Source organism: Zonotrichia leucophrys, chromosome 24 (assembly GCF_028769735.1).
Source record: "Zonotrichia leucophrys gambelii isolate GWCS_2022_RI chromosome 24, RI_Zleu_2.0, whole genome shotgun sequence".
In the NCBI taxonomy this organism is placed as follows: Eukaryota; Metazoa; Chordata; class Aves; order Passeriformes; family Passerellidae; genus Zonotrichia; species Zonotrichia leucophrys.
The window spans coordinates 3,210,993-3,225,371 of NC_088193.1; the positions used below are offsets into that span (position 1 = coordinate 3,210,993).

Sequence of the window (14,379 nt, forward strand, 5' to 3'; positions counted from 1 at the left end):
TAGTGACAATCCTTGAAGGCTGCAAGAAGGTTGGAGGAATGATAAAGGGTCCCAGGGATGGAGGGATTTCTGCTCCAAGGGGTCAGGATTCAGCATTCACCCCTTTATTGGGGGAAAAAAACCCAAGATTTTTATACCCCACAGCAAATAAAATAAAATAAAATTAAATTAGAAAAGCCCATCCTACCAGGGCTGCTTTATTTTATAGTGATAATCCTTGAGAGCTGCAAAGTTGGAGGAATGACGAAGGGTCCCAGGGATGGAGGGATTTCTGCTCCAAAGGGTCAGGATTCTGCATCTACCCCTTTATCCTGGAAAAAACCTTTTTTATTTTTATTTTTTGGCAGTGTCAGAGCCCACAGTGGCCACTTCCAACCCCCTGCATGCCAGGAGTGCCACAGAAACACCACCTGCAAATGCCCCTGCACCAGTCTGGGGGGGAATCTGGGCTAATCCAGCAGAACAGTCCAGGCCTGGGGATTTGCATTTGTTTTCTTGGCTCTGAATGAGGCTGTGCCACTGCTGGGCTGGGCTGCAGGGAGGGGAGATGTGCCCTGCATGGAAAATTTGGGTCCATTTGGGGTCGAGCTGGATTTCAGGCAGGGACAGAAGGGTCTGAACCCAAATTTATTTCCACCTTGATGAAGCAGCACTGGGCTCACACAAACACCAACAGTTCCATCAATGCCTGAGCACCCAGAGAAACCATAAATCATAACCAGAAACTAAATGATAACCAGAAACTAAATCATAACCAGAAACTAAATCATAACCAGAAATTAAATCATAACCAGAGACTAAATCATAACCAGAGACTAAATCATGACCATAAATTAAATCATAACCAGAGACTAAATAATAAACCTGCCACATCATCCCTCACCTAATTGTCATCAAGGTGTTAAGGAGAAGCACAGGAAGAACAAAAGAGGGGACAGAGAGGGCTGGAGGCAGCAGAAAATCCAGATTGGGTCCATTTGGGGTCGAGCTGAGTTTCAGGCAGGGACAGAAGGCAGAAGGGTCTGAACCCAAATTTCTTTTCACCCTGATGAAGCAGCACTGGGCTCACACAAACACCAACAGTTCCATCAATGCCTGAGCACCCAGAGAAACCATAAACCATAACCAGAAACAAAATAATAACCAGAAACTAAATCATAACCAGAGACTAAATCATAACCAGAGACTAATTCATAACCAGAGAATAAATGCTAACCCTGCCATGTCATCCCTCACCTAAATGTGACCAAGGTGTTAAGGAGAGGCACAGGAAGAACAAGAGAGGGGACAGAGAGGGCTGGAGGCAGCAGAAACACCAGATTGGGCCCATTTGGGGTCGAGCTGAGTTTCAGGCAGGGACAGAAGGCAGAGGGTTCTGAACCCAAATTTATTTCCATCTTGATGGAGCAGCACTGGGCTCACACAAACAACAACAGTTCCATCAATGCCTGAGCAACCAGAGAAACCATCAATCATAACCAGAAACAAAATAATAACCAGAAACGAAATCATAAACCAGAAATTAAAGCATAACCAGAGACCAAATCATAACCAGAGACTAAATGATAACCAGAAATGAAATGATAACCAGAAACTAAATCATAACCAGAAATTAAATCATAACCAGAAATTAATCATAACCAGAGACTAAATAATAACCTGCCACATCATCCCTCACCTAATTGTCATCAAGGTGTTAAGGAGAAGCACAGGAAGAACAAAAGAGGGGACAGAGAGGGCTGGAGGCAGCAGAAAATCCAGATTGGGTCCATTTGGGGTCGAGCTGAGTTTCAGGCAGTGGCAGAGGGGTCTGAACCCAAATTTCTTTTCACCCTGATGAAGCAGCACTGGGCTCACACAAACACCAACAGTTCCATCAATGCCTGAGCACCCAGAGAAACCATAAATCATAACCAGAAACTAAATCATAACCAGAAACTAAATCATAACCAGAAACGAAATCATAAACCAGAAATTAAATCATAACCAGAGACTAAATAATAAACCTGCCACATCATCCCTCACCTAAATGTCACCAAGGTGTTAAGGAGAGGCACAGGAGGAACAAGAGAGGGGACAGAGAGGCCTGGAGGCAGCAGAAACTCCAGATTGGGTCCATTTGGGGTCGAGCTGGGTTTCAGGCAGGGACAGAAGGGTCTGAACCCAAATTTCTTTTCACCCTGATGAAGCAGCACTGGGCTCACACAAACACCAACAGTTCCATCAATGCCTGAGCACCCAGAGAAACCATAAATCAAAATCAGAAACTAAATGATAACCAGAAATGAAATGATAACCAGAAATGAAATCATAACCAGAAACGAAATCATAAACCAGAAATTAAAGCATGACCAGAGACTAAATCATGACCAGAGACTAAATCATGACCAGAAATTAAATCATGACCAGAGACTAAATCATAACCAGAGACTAAATAATAAACCTGCCACATCATCCCTCACCTAATTGTCATCAAGGTGTTAAGGAGAGGCACAGGAGGAACAAGAGAGGGGACAGAGAGGCCTGGAGGCAGCAGAAACTCCAGATTGGGTCCATTTGGGGTCGAGCTGGGTTTCAGACAGTGGCAGAGGGGTCTGAACCCAAATTTCTTTTTGCCCAGTGCCCTGATGAAGCAGCACTGGGCTCACACAAACACCAACAGTTCCATCAATGCCTGAGCACCCAGAGAAACCATAAATCATAACCAGAAACAAAATAATAACCAGAAACTAAATCATAACCAGAAACGAAATCATAACTAGAGACTAAATCATAACCAGAAACGAAATCATAAACCAGAAATTAAAGCATAACCAGAGACTAAATCATAACCAGAAACTAATGCTAACCCTGCCATGTCATCCCTCACCTAATTGTCACCAAGGTGTTAAGGAGAGGCACAGGAGGAACAAGAGAGGGGACAGAGAGGCCTGGAGGCAGCAGAAACTCCAGATTCCTCAGATCATCCCTGGCAGGACACAATTCTCTCCCTCTCTGCTTTCAGAGCCTGCTCCAGGAACAAGCTGGCCCAAGGGACAGGGAAAGTGGGACACGAGGACTGTTCTGGATCAAATCCTTTTCTGTTTCAGAGGCTCCAGGGCGCCCTCCCCAATGAGCTGGAGCCCTCAGCTGTCACCTGGCACTCAGGGGCCTGCAAAGGCGTTTATTGATTCCACCAGGGCGGACAGAGAACAGACTGAACACAGGGAACGTGCCACGAGCATCCTGTGATCCCAGCTCTGCCTGCACAGTGCGGGGTCACTGACCTCTGAAAGGGGGAGCACATCCCAAATTATAGAAATTAATTATATAAATAGATATTATATAAAAATTATAACATTATAAAATTATAAAATTATAAAATTATAAAATTATATAAATAAATAGATAATAAATATAAATTAAATAAATTGATCAATAAATAGGTAGAAAAAATATAAATTAGATAAATAAAGAGATAAATAAATAGGTAGAAATAAATATAAATTAGATAAATAAAGAGATAAATAAATAAATTTAGATAGAAATAAATATAAATTAGATAATTATATATAAATCAATAGATAGAAATAAATATAAATTAGATAAATAGATTGATAAATAAGTAGATAATAAATATTAATTAGATAAATAAATAGATATAAATAGATAAAAATAAATATAAATAAGATAAATAAATGTATAAATAAATAGACCAAAATAAGTATAAATTAGATAAATAAATAGATAAAAAATAGATAGAAATAAATTTAAATTAGATAGATAGATCAATAAATAGATAGAAATAAATATAAATTATAGAAATAAATGGATACATAAATAGATAAAAATAAATATAAATTATATAAATAAATGGATAAATAGACATAAATAAATATAAATTAGATCAATAAATAGATAAAAAATAAATAGAAATAACTATAAATTAATGAATAGATCAAAAATAGAAATAATAAATATAAATTAGATAAAGAGATAGATAAATAGAAATTGATAGATAGAAATAAAAATAAATTATATAAATATATATAAATAAATAGATACAAATAGATAGAAATTAGATAAATAGATAGATAAATAAGTAGATAATAATAAATGTAAATAATATAAATAAATAGACATAAATAAATATAAATTAGATAAATAAGTAGATAACAAATAGATAGAAATAAATATAAATTATAGAAATAAATAGATCAATAAATAGATAGAAATAAATATAAATTATAGAAATAAATGGATACATAAATAGATAAAAATAAATATAAATTATATAAATAAATGGATAAATAGACATAAATAAATATAAATTAGATCAATAAATAGATAAAAAATAAATAGAAATAACTATAAATTAGATAAATAGATCAATCAATAGAAATAAATAAAAATTATTTAAATAAATAGATAGATAAAATAAATATAAATTATATAAACAAATAGATAATAAATAGATTAAAAGAAATATAAATTATATAAATAAATGGATAAATAAATAGACATAAATATAAATTCGATAAATGAATAAATAAATAAATAGACATAAATAAATATAAATTAGATCAATAAATAGAGGGCAGGGTGTGATATTCACGTGGGGACTTTGCTGCTGGAGTGTGAGCACTTGCCAGGACCCGGCTGGTGCCCTCCCCTTGCTGCCCTGCCCCACAGCCCCTCCTCTCCTCTCACAGAACCCCTCCCATCCCTCCCATCCACAAACAAGAATGTTTTCTATCTGTTGGAAATCTTTCCTGCTTTCTTCCCCTCACTGAGGAACCTCCACCTGGATTCACCCGTCCACAGCAAAAATCAAACAGCAACAAACAAACTGAAACATCCTCCAGGCAGAGATCTCCTCTGCAGGTGTAGGGGATGGTGGATGGAAATCCAGGTAAAAAGGGAAAGAATACAAAGAAAAATCTTTGCAGCTGAGCTACCTTGAGGTGGATCAAGGTTCCACCCGCCTGGGACACTTTCTAGTGACATAAAGCTGGGATTCCCTCAGCCATAATTTTCCTCCTGCTCTGGAGGAAAAAAAAAAGTAAAAATTAAAAGAGAGGATCGGGAAACACTCACTTGGCCACGTCCTGAGCAATTCCCAAGACCTGCCAGCCCCCTGAGCACACCCAGGTTTCCTGCTGTCCCCTCAGAGATGGCATTTTCCACTCCCACCTTTCCCCCCGGTGTTTATCTCCCTCCGTGCTGGCCCCCGAGCCTGCTGAGCCCAGCAGTGCAGATTAGATGTGAGCAAAGCCCAGAGCCCTGACTCCCCCAGACAGCCCGGAGAGATAAAGCAGCCAAACACTGTCCAGAGACAGCTCCAGCAGCTCCCTCCGCCCGATGCCTGGCACTGGGGACACTCCTGCGAGTCCCAGAGGCAGAACCACTTCTTTCTGCACCCTGTGCTTCAACAAAAATCGAATTCTCCAAAATATCCAGTGGGAACCTTCCCTGAGCATCACAGAGCTGCTGCTCAGGGGTGCAGAGGAGCAGCCGGTGCCAGCCTGCAGTGTGGGAACCCAGCACATCCCTCTGGCTGTCCAGGATGGCCAAGACCCTACCAGGGGGCTCAGAAGCCCAAAATGCCCCTGTGGGTTTGATTATGACCCATGGAGCAAATTACCAACCTTATATGAAGATCTGCAAGTCACAACAGTTTAGGTAGAATGGTAGTGAAGTTATCACAGGGTGGAAAAGTAGATTTTGGGGTTTTTAGAATGGGAGTTCAGGGGGCAAGATGGAGGAATTTGGGCATGTCCAGCCTTTCTCCTTCTTTTTCTTCTTCTTGGTCTCCATCTTCTGCTGTGATAGGTTTAGAGTAGAAGCTCGCTGTCTAACATAGGTGATGGGTGTTGGGAAGTTATGGTAAATATTGTACAGGTAGTTTTTAGTATAAAGACACAACACTGCCCTGGGGCAGGCAGAGTGCCCGGAACTGTCCTGCTGGACAGACCTTGGCAGGGCAGGAGAAAATGTTTTATAGATAAGAAACAATAAACAGCCTTGAGACTGAGAAATGAAGAGCCCTGACTGCTTCAACCGCCAGGCTGGGAAAAGAGGATTTTGAACCTTTCTTGGGATTGCAGTGACCTGAAAGACCCCGAAGTGCAGGAGCATGGCTGTGCTGGAATGTCACACACCCTGTCTGTCCCTCCAGTGAGCCAACAGCACAGGGTGCCACTGATCAGGGTAAACAGCTCCAAGATGTGTCCGCAAGAGCTGAGCCCCAGCAGAGCTGTGCCCTCTCCCTCAGGGCCCAATTCCCATTTCACTCCACTGGATAGGAACTGTCCCTGCTTTCGGGTGTGTTTGTAGGGCACAGGGCAGCACTGGAGCCTCAAATCCCATTTTTATGCTGTTCATCCCCTGGAGATGCTGGGCTATCCTTCAGTGAAGCCCAGAATGGTTTGGGCTGGAGAGAAAATTAAATATATTCTCCTTCCACTGTGACAGTGCTCACAGGGGTCCAAGGATGAGGGAAGAGACGAGGATCTGACTCCATGGTTCAGAAGGCTTTATTTATTATTTTATGATATATATTATGTTAAAACTATACTAAAAGAATAGAAGGATTTCATCAGAAGGCTGGCTAAGAACAGAATAGAAAGGAATGATAACAAAGGTTTGTGGCTCGGACAGAGAGTCTGAGCCAGCTGACTGTGATTGGCCATTAATTAGAAACAACCCCATGAGACCAATCCCAGATGCACCTGTTGCATTCCACAGCAGCAGATAACCATTGTTTACATTTTGTTCCTGAGGCCTCCCAGCTTCTCAGGAGGAAAAAATCCTAAGGAAAGGATTTTTCCTAAAAGATGTCTGTGACATTCCACACCTTCCACCCCTCTCTGGTGACACAGCAGCACAAACATCACCAGTGACACCAGCAGGGACACACTGGGCAGGGTGCAGGGAGTTCTCCAGAGCTGGAGCTGTCACATTGATCTCAGACTCCTCCAGAGCTGCTTGGAGCCATCAGGCAGAGCACACAAAGGGACCATTCAGGGCAGCCCAGCCCCAGAAACAAAGCAGATGCTCGGGGGAAGTTTGCAAAGCAGGCACAGAAGGTTGGCAAAGCTCCTCTCCCAAATCAGGGCCCATCTCCAGGCAGCACCAGGAGCAGCCCCGTGGCACTGTCTGAGGAAGGGCAGCCTGGGGACAGAGCAGGGATGCAGAACTAAACCAAAGCTTTTAAACTCCTCCAACAAATTTGGCTGCTGAGGTCTTTTGGGCTTTTTTAAATTTTTTTTTTTTTCCCCTCACTGTTTTGGCAAATTAAGGAGTGCAATGGGAAAGCAAAACCTCCCATCTGACCCGCTGGGAGCTTTGCTCTTTGTGAAACACCCAAGAGGTCAAGGTGCAGGGAATGTGTACTAGAGGTGAGGTTTCAGAGGCTGCAGGGTGGCACTGAGAGATTTTGAAGCTCTCCTAAAAGAGGATGCAATAAATCAGCTCTGAAAGCAGGGACTGGTCAGTTTTCTATATGGAAAGGAAAGACTCAAATGCTTTAAGTGAGGGGGGAAAAAACCAAAAAAAAAAACAAAAAAGAAAAAAAAAAAACAAACCCCAAACAAAAACAAACAAAAAACCCAATCAAAACAAAAAAAATCAAAAAACCTCACCAAAAAATACCAAGCAAACAAACAAATAAAAAAAACAAAACCAAAAAACCCAATTTGCAATGAACTTCCTACTTATTTAAAGACCAATCCAAACTGCTCTTTTGCTGGTATTTGAGGAATGAGCCCGACCAAAGGCACCTGGTCTGGTTTTACAGACTGAACCACTTTTGGAAAGGAGTCAGGAGGGATTTGGACAAAAACAACGGAGGCCCAGACACGGAGGCTGCCCTGGGAGAGCGTCCCAGCTGTCTGCTCAGCCTCAAAGCCTCATCATGCGCTTGCAGGGGAGCCAGGGGGACCTGTTAGGGGTGGCTCAGCTCTGAGCTCGGGGCCAGCAGGGGAAATCCTGCTTTTCCTGGCTCCAGGGAAGCTGCAGACCCTGAGCAGGCAGGACAGGCAGATTGTGAGCAGCTAAGATGGATGTTGGAACTCAGGAGAGCGGCTTGGCAGGGCCTGGATGGACAAAGCACCTGCTGGTGGTGTTTGCAGTGGGGCCCAGGATAAAGCAGCTTTCCCTCACCACCAGGCTGGCACTGCCCCTTCCCAGCCCTGCCATACCACAGGGATTCAGCACTGCCTCAAACAAAACAAATCCTGGAGAGAAACGTGTGGGAAATACTCCCCAAATCCTCCCCCCTGCTCACAGAGAATCCAGCAGAGCTTAGGAGCTGCCAGACTGCAGGATCAGTTCTGAGGGCCTGGGTTCTCAGGGCGGTCCTTCATTGAATCCCAGGATGGTTTTGGTTGGAAGGAACTCCTGGGACACCTTCCACCATCCCAGGGTGCCCCAAGGCCCATCCAGCCTGGCCTTGGCACTGCCAGGATCCAGGACACCCTCTACCAGGGCCTGCCCACCCTCTGATCACCTTCCTATCTCATCTTAATGTCACAAAACAAATCCTGGAAAGAAACTTGTGGGAAATCCTCCCCAAATCCTCCCCCCTGCTCACAGAGAACCCAGCAGGGTTCACGAGCTGCCAGACTGCAGGATCAGTTCTGAGGGCCTGGGTTCTCAGGGTTGCCCTTCATTAGATCCCACGATGTTTTTGGTTGAAAGGAACCTTAAAGCGCATCCAGTGCCACCCCTGGGACACTTCCACCATGCCAGGGTGCCCCAAGGCCCATCCAGCCTGGCCTTGGCACTGCCAGGATCCAGGGCAGCCTCTACCAGGGCCTGCCCACCCTCTGATCACCTTCCTATCTCATCTAAACCTCTCCTCTTGTATTTTAAAGCTGAACAACATTTATCTCTGGGCTCAGCAGCATCTCCAGCTCAGCCCTGGAGCTTTGTGCATTCCCCTGCAGTGAATTCACCCAGGTTCAGGCACAGGAGGGCTCTGATCTCCACACAGGGCCTCCTGTTGCTGCCACGGAGCAGGAAAATGCCAAACATGGCTCATACCAATCCCACCTCTCACTAATCTGTTTTGTCAGCTCATCAGAATCTTGAAAGCAACCTTTAAGTGCTGGGAGGCATCCTGGTTTCTAATTAGGCACACTCAGATTCTGTGGTTCAGTCGAGCCAACCTGGCTCGCTGCTGCAGCTCCAAACATGTGCACTTGAAATCAGTTTTTCCACTCAGAAAAAGAGATAGGGCCCCCAGTTTCCTCCCCTCAGATAAGCTGAAGGAGAAAGGAACATGAAGTCATGTCCCTGCCACCCTAAATCAGTGTGGTTCTGTGTCCCATCTCCACAGCCCCAGCTGAGCTTTGCTGGCACCCAAAGCCGGAAATTGAAGCACAGGATACTCCAAGGGTGGAGAATAAAAGAATAAAAGAATCCAGTGATTTCTGAGCCATCAGAAAAGGTTTGATAAGCTACTGTTCACTGCCAGTGTTATTTGTGTTTTCAGGAGTGTCACGGTGCTCTCAGCACTCTGCAAACAATAAACCAGAGCTCACAGACCTGTCCAACCGACTACAAAATGCAAAAAAAGCACAAAATTCAAAACTGGATTTTGTTCAAAATTCAAAACTGAATTTTGTTCAAAATTCAAAACTGAATTTTGCAGTGTTCTCACCACTCTGCTAACAACAAGCCAGAGCTCACAGACTTTTCCAACCAACTACAAAATGCAAAAAAAAAAAGGCACAAAATTCAAAACTGACTCACTCTGCCTGATTGTAAAGCCCTTCCTGAAGCTTTTCATCAGCCATTTGCTTTCTATAAGGAAAAAAATTGATCTAATCCAATTTAGTGAATCATTTCAGCCTTGCAACTCTGTAATTCCTGATACCAGGGCATTTCCATTTTGATCACCCTTAAAAGCATATGCAGAGCCTGAGGGAACAGGGATGCTCCTCAGGGCTCACAAGGCACTGACCTGGTGCAGAGGTGACACACAGCACTCCTGTCCCCTTGGAATTCAGCTTGAACCTTGGCAATCCCTCCCTGGCATTCCCTCCTTGGCCGTGGCATTCCCTTCTCACCCAGCTGCCAAAAAGGAGATCTGAAATGAAAATAATTAACATCAATCACTCATGGGTTTGTTGTTTGGTTGTTTTCTTTTTTTTTCCTGCTGAGCATCCAAACCCATATCTTAGATAAACAAACAGCACAAAGAGTTTGGCCCCAGCCAAACCCAGGCTCTGAACAGATCTGGGTGAGATGCTCTCAGTCAGGTGGAATCCTGTGAACTCATTCCCCTCAGCTGTGCTCATTATTCAGCCCCCAAACCCAGACAGCTCCCATGGACATGCCCTGAGGCTTGGACACATCTCACTTACCTTCAGGGACTGCCTGAGGAAGCTGAAGGTGAGGGGCATCCCCAGGGCACTGCCACAGTGGCACAGGGGCTCCTGTGGGGCTGCATCTCTCAGCATTAGCCACAGTGCCTGAGGGCAAGGCAAACCCACTGCTGGGAGCCAGCCAGAGCCTCAGAGCAGCTTTTCCCTGCGCCTTTTCCCTTTTCCCAGCAGCATCCTGGCTGCTCTTGGCTCCCACCCCAGAGAGCAGCACCTGGGGAAGGTCCAGCCCTGCCCAGCTAGGAGGGCACAGCTCACCCACCCTCACACAGCCCATGTTCCCTTCCAGGAGAATTGCTGTCCATGTGGGGCTCAGGGGCAATTCAGCACTAAAAAGCAGCAGGGTGAGAGCTGCAGAGCTCTGCCTTGCCTCTGCAGCTCTAATTTTGCAGAAAAGGGATTAATTAATGACTGGTGGACAAGGCCACAGCGCTTCCCTGGCAGCTCTGCTGTCACTATGGAGATCCTGCACTCCAGGGCTGGTGCCACACGCTGTCCTGGCAGGAGGATGCCCACACCCAGCCAGGATCCCACAGCCCCCTTTGTGGGAATCCAGAAAACCAGAGGGGTTTGGGAAAGCTGCAAAAGGCAGCTCAGAGACAGCAGGACTGGGATTGGAGCTAAGCAGCAGCCGTGAGATTGGGCTGAATCAGAAAAATGAAGCAGAAAAATGATGTAAGGAGTAGAAGAGTAAGGACAAATAGAACAATGGTTTGTGTATTAAAACTTGTCTAGAATAACCCCTTAAGCTGTAGAAAAGTATATTTAGTGAGATGTTAGGAAGTTTTAAGCTGAATAATGGAGCTCTGTGCATTGTGTTTTAAGGCTTACAAGCAGGTATTGTGCTCAAAATAAGCAAGCATTGTTTAACCAAAGGTACGTGTGCTTATAGTGGTTGGATAGAACTACTGTCAATATAGAATATATACAATACAGATATAAATACTGTCAATGTGCTTTTGTTTTGAGTGATTGGCCAAAAAAAGTTGTAAAGTAATTTGTAACGTTAAGTTCTTGGTTTGCCGCCTGGGATGTGAGCTGCTGTCCTCTTCCCATTGTCATAACCATGGAATGAGACTGATGCTGAAAAATAAAACAGCTTGAGACACCTTCCTAGCAGTCCTGTCCCATTGGTGATTTGTACATTGATTTTTCAGCAGAAAAATTATGTAAGAAGTAGAAAAGTAAGGACAAATAGAACAGTGATCTGTGTATTAAGGCTTGTCTAGAATAACTCCTAGTAGAAAAGTATAGCTAGAGGGATGTTAGGAAGTTTTGATAATGGAGCTCTGTGCATTGTGTTTTAAGGCTCACAAGGAGGTGTTGTATTCAAAATAAGCAAGGCACCTTCCCCAGCTGCCCTGTCCCGTTTGTGACTTGCACACAGCCCCTGGCTGGTGACGCCCCCGAGCTGTGGCAGCTCTGGTGGAGCTGCTCCAGGGCTCCCCCGGTGCCAGGGGAGCACAGAGCCCCGTCCTGGCCTGCAGATGGTTCCCCCTCTCCTTTGGAGAGGCTGAATGACTTTTCAAACCTTTGATTCCTGATGTATTCACTTCAGGAGACACAAAAGTACAAAATCTCAGCATGGAGTGACTCCCTCTCTTGCTTTACTATTTTGTTGGGTTTTTTTTATTTTCCTTCCCACACCCCCCCACCCCTTGTCTTTTCTTTTCTTCTCTCCCTGGACAGTTTTATAATTTTGGCCTGTGGCCAGAAAGTCTGTCCTGATTAGCCTGGGCTGGCTGTGAAACACCTGCAGCCCATTAGAGCAAGAGGAAGGAAAAAAAAAATAAAAATCCCTTGTCATAGGTGAAGCAATGACCACTTCTTCTTTGTTTTAACACTAAAAGGACAGTCAGGAGGAGGAAAAATGAAAATCCCTTGTCATAGGTGAAGCAATGACCACTTCTTCTTTGTTTTAACACTAAAAGGACAGTCAGTAGGAGAACCAAACAAACCCAAGGCTTTACCCCCTCACTGCCACTGGGTCATTTTTGCCTGGTAAGTGACTCCAGTAATTTGTTGTCACTTCACCCCGGTGAGATTTACAGGTTATTGAACATGATGTGCGCTTGCTGCACTCGAACAGAGCCCCCTGCACCTTATTTTATGTCTTTGTCAGGAGCTAACCAGGCACAAGGAGGAAGAAAATCCCCTCTGGGCAGGTTGGAGCTGCATTGGCTCCTTGAAATCCCTCCAGGGTCCCAGCTGGTCCTGGCTGCCACCACTGCCAGGGCCAGCAGGGTGGCAGAGGGCCCAGGAGGGGACAGGCACTGTCCCACAGCCCCAAAAATGTGAACCAGGGCACAGCAGAAATACAGAAGTGGCACTCAAGGTAGCACTGAAGCTCTTGGCTCTGGCACAGCACAATATTTTTTATAATAAACACAGAAATTGCCATGATCTGGGCACAGGGTGACACTGGGGACACTCAGAGGTAACAGCTCTGAGCCCAGCTCACTGTACCCCTGCAGGATTCTCCACCTGGAGAGGAGCCCCAAAACCCCTTCCCAAGATGTGTCTGTACACCAGGGTTTCTCCAAAGAGGGGCTTGGTGCCTGCTGAGGTGCGGCAGCAAAGAGATCAAAACATCCTGAGAGCCCTCCTGCTCAGCAGGGCCACGACCAAAACACACCTGGGATGGAGGGAACACCATGGTGAGACCTCAGAACAAACCTGGGGTGGAGGGAACGACACAGTGAGACCTGAAAACACACCTGGGACGGAGGGAACACCATGGTGAGACCTCAGAACAAACCTGGGGTGGAGGGAACACCACAGTGAGACCTGAAAACACACCTGGGATGGAGGGAACACCATGGTGAGACCTGAAAACACACCTGGGGTGGAGAGAACAACACAGTGAGACCTGAAAACACAATTGGGACGGAGGGAACACCATGGTGAGACCTGAAAACACATCTGGGATGGAGGAAAGGTCACAGTGAGACCTCAAAATAGACCTGGGATGGAGGGAACACCATGGTGAGACCTGAAAACACACCCGGGGTGGAGGAAACACCATGGTGAGACCTCATAACACACCTGGGGTGGAGGGAACGACACAGTGAGACCTGAAAACACACCTGGGGTGGAGGGAACACCAGGGTGAGACCTGAAAACACACCTGGGATGGAGGGAACACCAGAGTGAGATCTCAAAATAGACCTGGGATGGAGGGAACACCATGGTGAGACCTGAAAACACACCTGGGATGGAGGAAACACCATGGTGAGACCTCAAAATAGACCTGGGATGAATGGAATGCCACAGGGCAACCTGAAAACACACCTGGGGTGAAGGAACACCAGAGAGAGACATCAAAATAGACCTGGACTGAAGGAAAGGTCACAGTGAGACCTCAAAATAGACCTGGGATGAAGTGAGGGTCACAGTTACACCTCATAACCCACCTGGAATGAGGGGAACACCACAGTGAGACCTGAAAACACACCTGGGATGGAGGGAACACCATGGTGAGACCTCAGAACACACCAGGGCTTAAGGAAAAGCTACAGTGACACCTCAAAATAGACCTGGGATGAAGGGAAGGCCACAATGAGAACTCAGAACACACCTGGGCTGAAGGAGACAGCACAGTGAGACCTGAAAAAACACCTGGGATGAAGGAAAGGTCAGAGTGAGACCTCAAAACAGACCTGGGATGAAGTGAGGGTCACAGTTACACCTCATAACCCACCTGGGATGAGGAGAACACCAGAGTGAGACCTCAAAATAGACCTGGCATGAAGGAAAGACCACAGTCAGACCTCAGAACACACTTGGGATGAAGGGAACACCAGACTGAGACCTTAAAATAGACCTGGGATGAGGGGAACACCGCAGTGAAACCTCAGAACACACCTGGGCTGAAGGAAAGGCCACAGTGACACCTCAAAACACACCTGGGCTGGAGGGAACACCACAGTGAGACATCAAAATCAACCTAGGATGAAGGAAAGGCCACAATTACACCTCAGAACACACCTGGGATGAAGGAAAGGGCACAGTG

The 14,379-nt window shown here is 45.3% G+C and overlaps 1 long non-coding RNA gene across 1 annotated transcript in view; it reads right to left on the minus strand.

The window, feature by feature from the left end:
• The window catches only part of LOC135457434 (uncharacterized), an 80,573-nt gene that overhangs the window by 54,473 nt on the left and 11,721 nt on the right, over positions 1 to 14,379 (minus strand). The window contains exon 3 of the long non-coding RNA XR_010442731.1: positions 9,947 to 10,072. This is a non-coding gene — a long non-coding RNA (uncharacterized LOC135457434). The remainder of the gene's footprint in view (positions 1 to 9,946; positions 10,073 to 14,379) is intronic.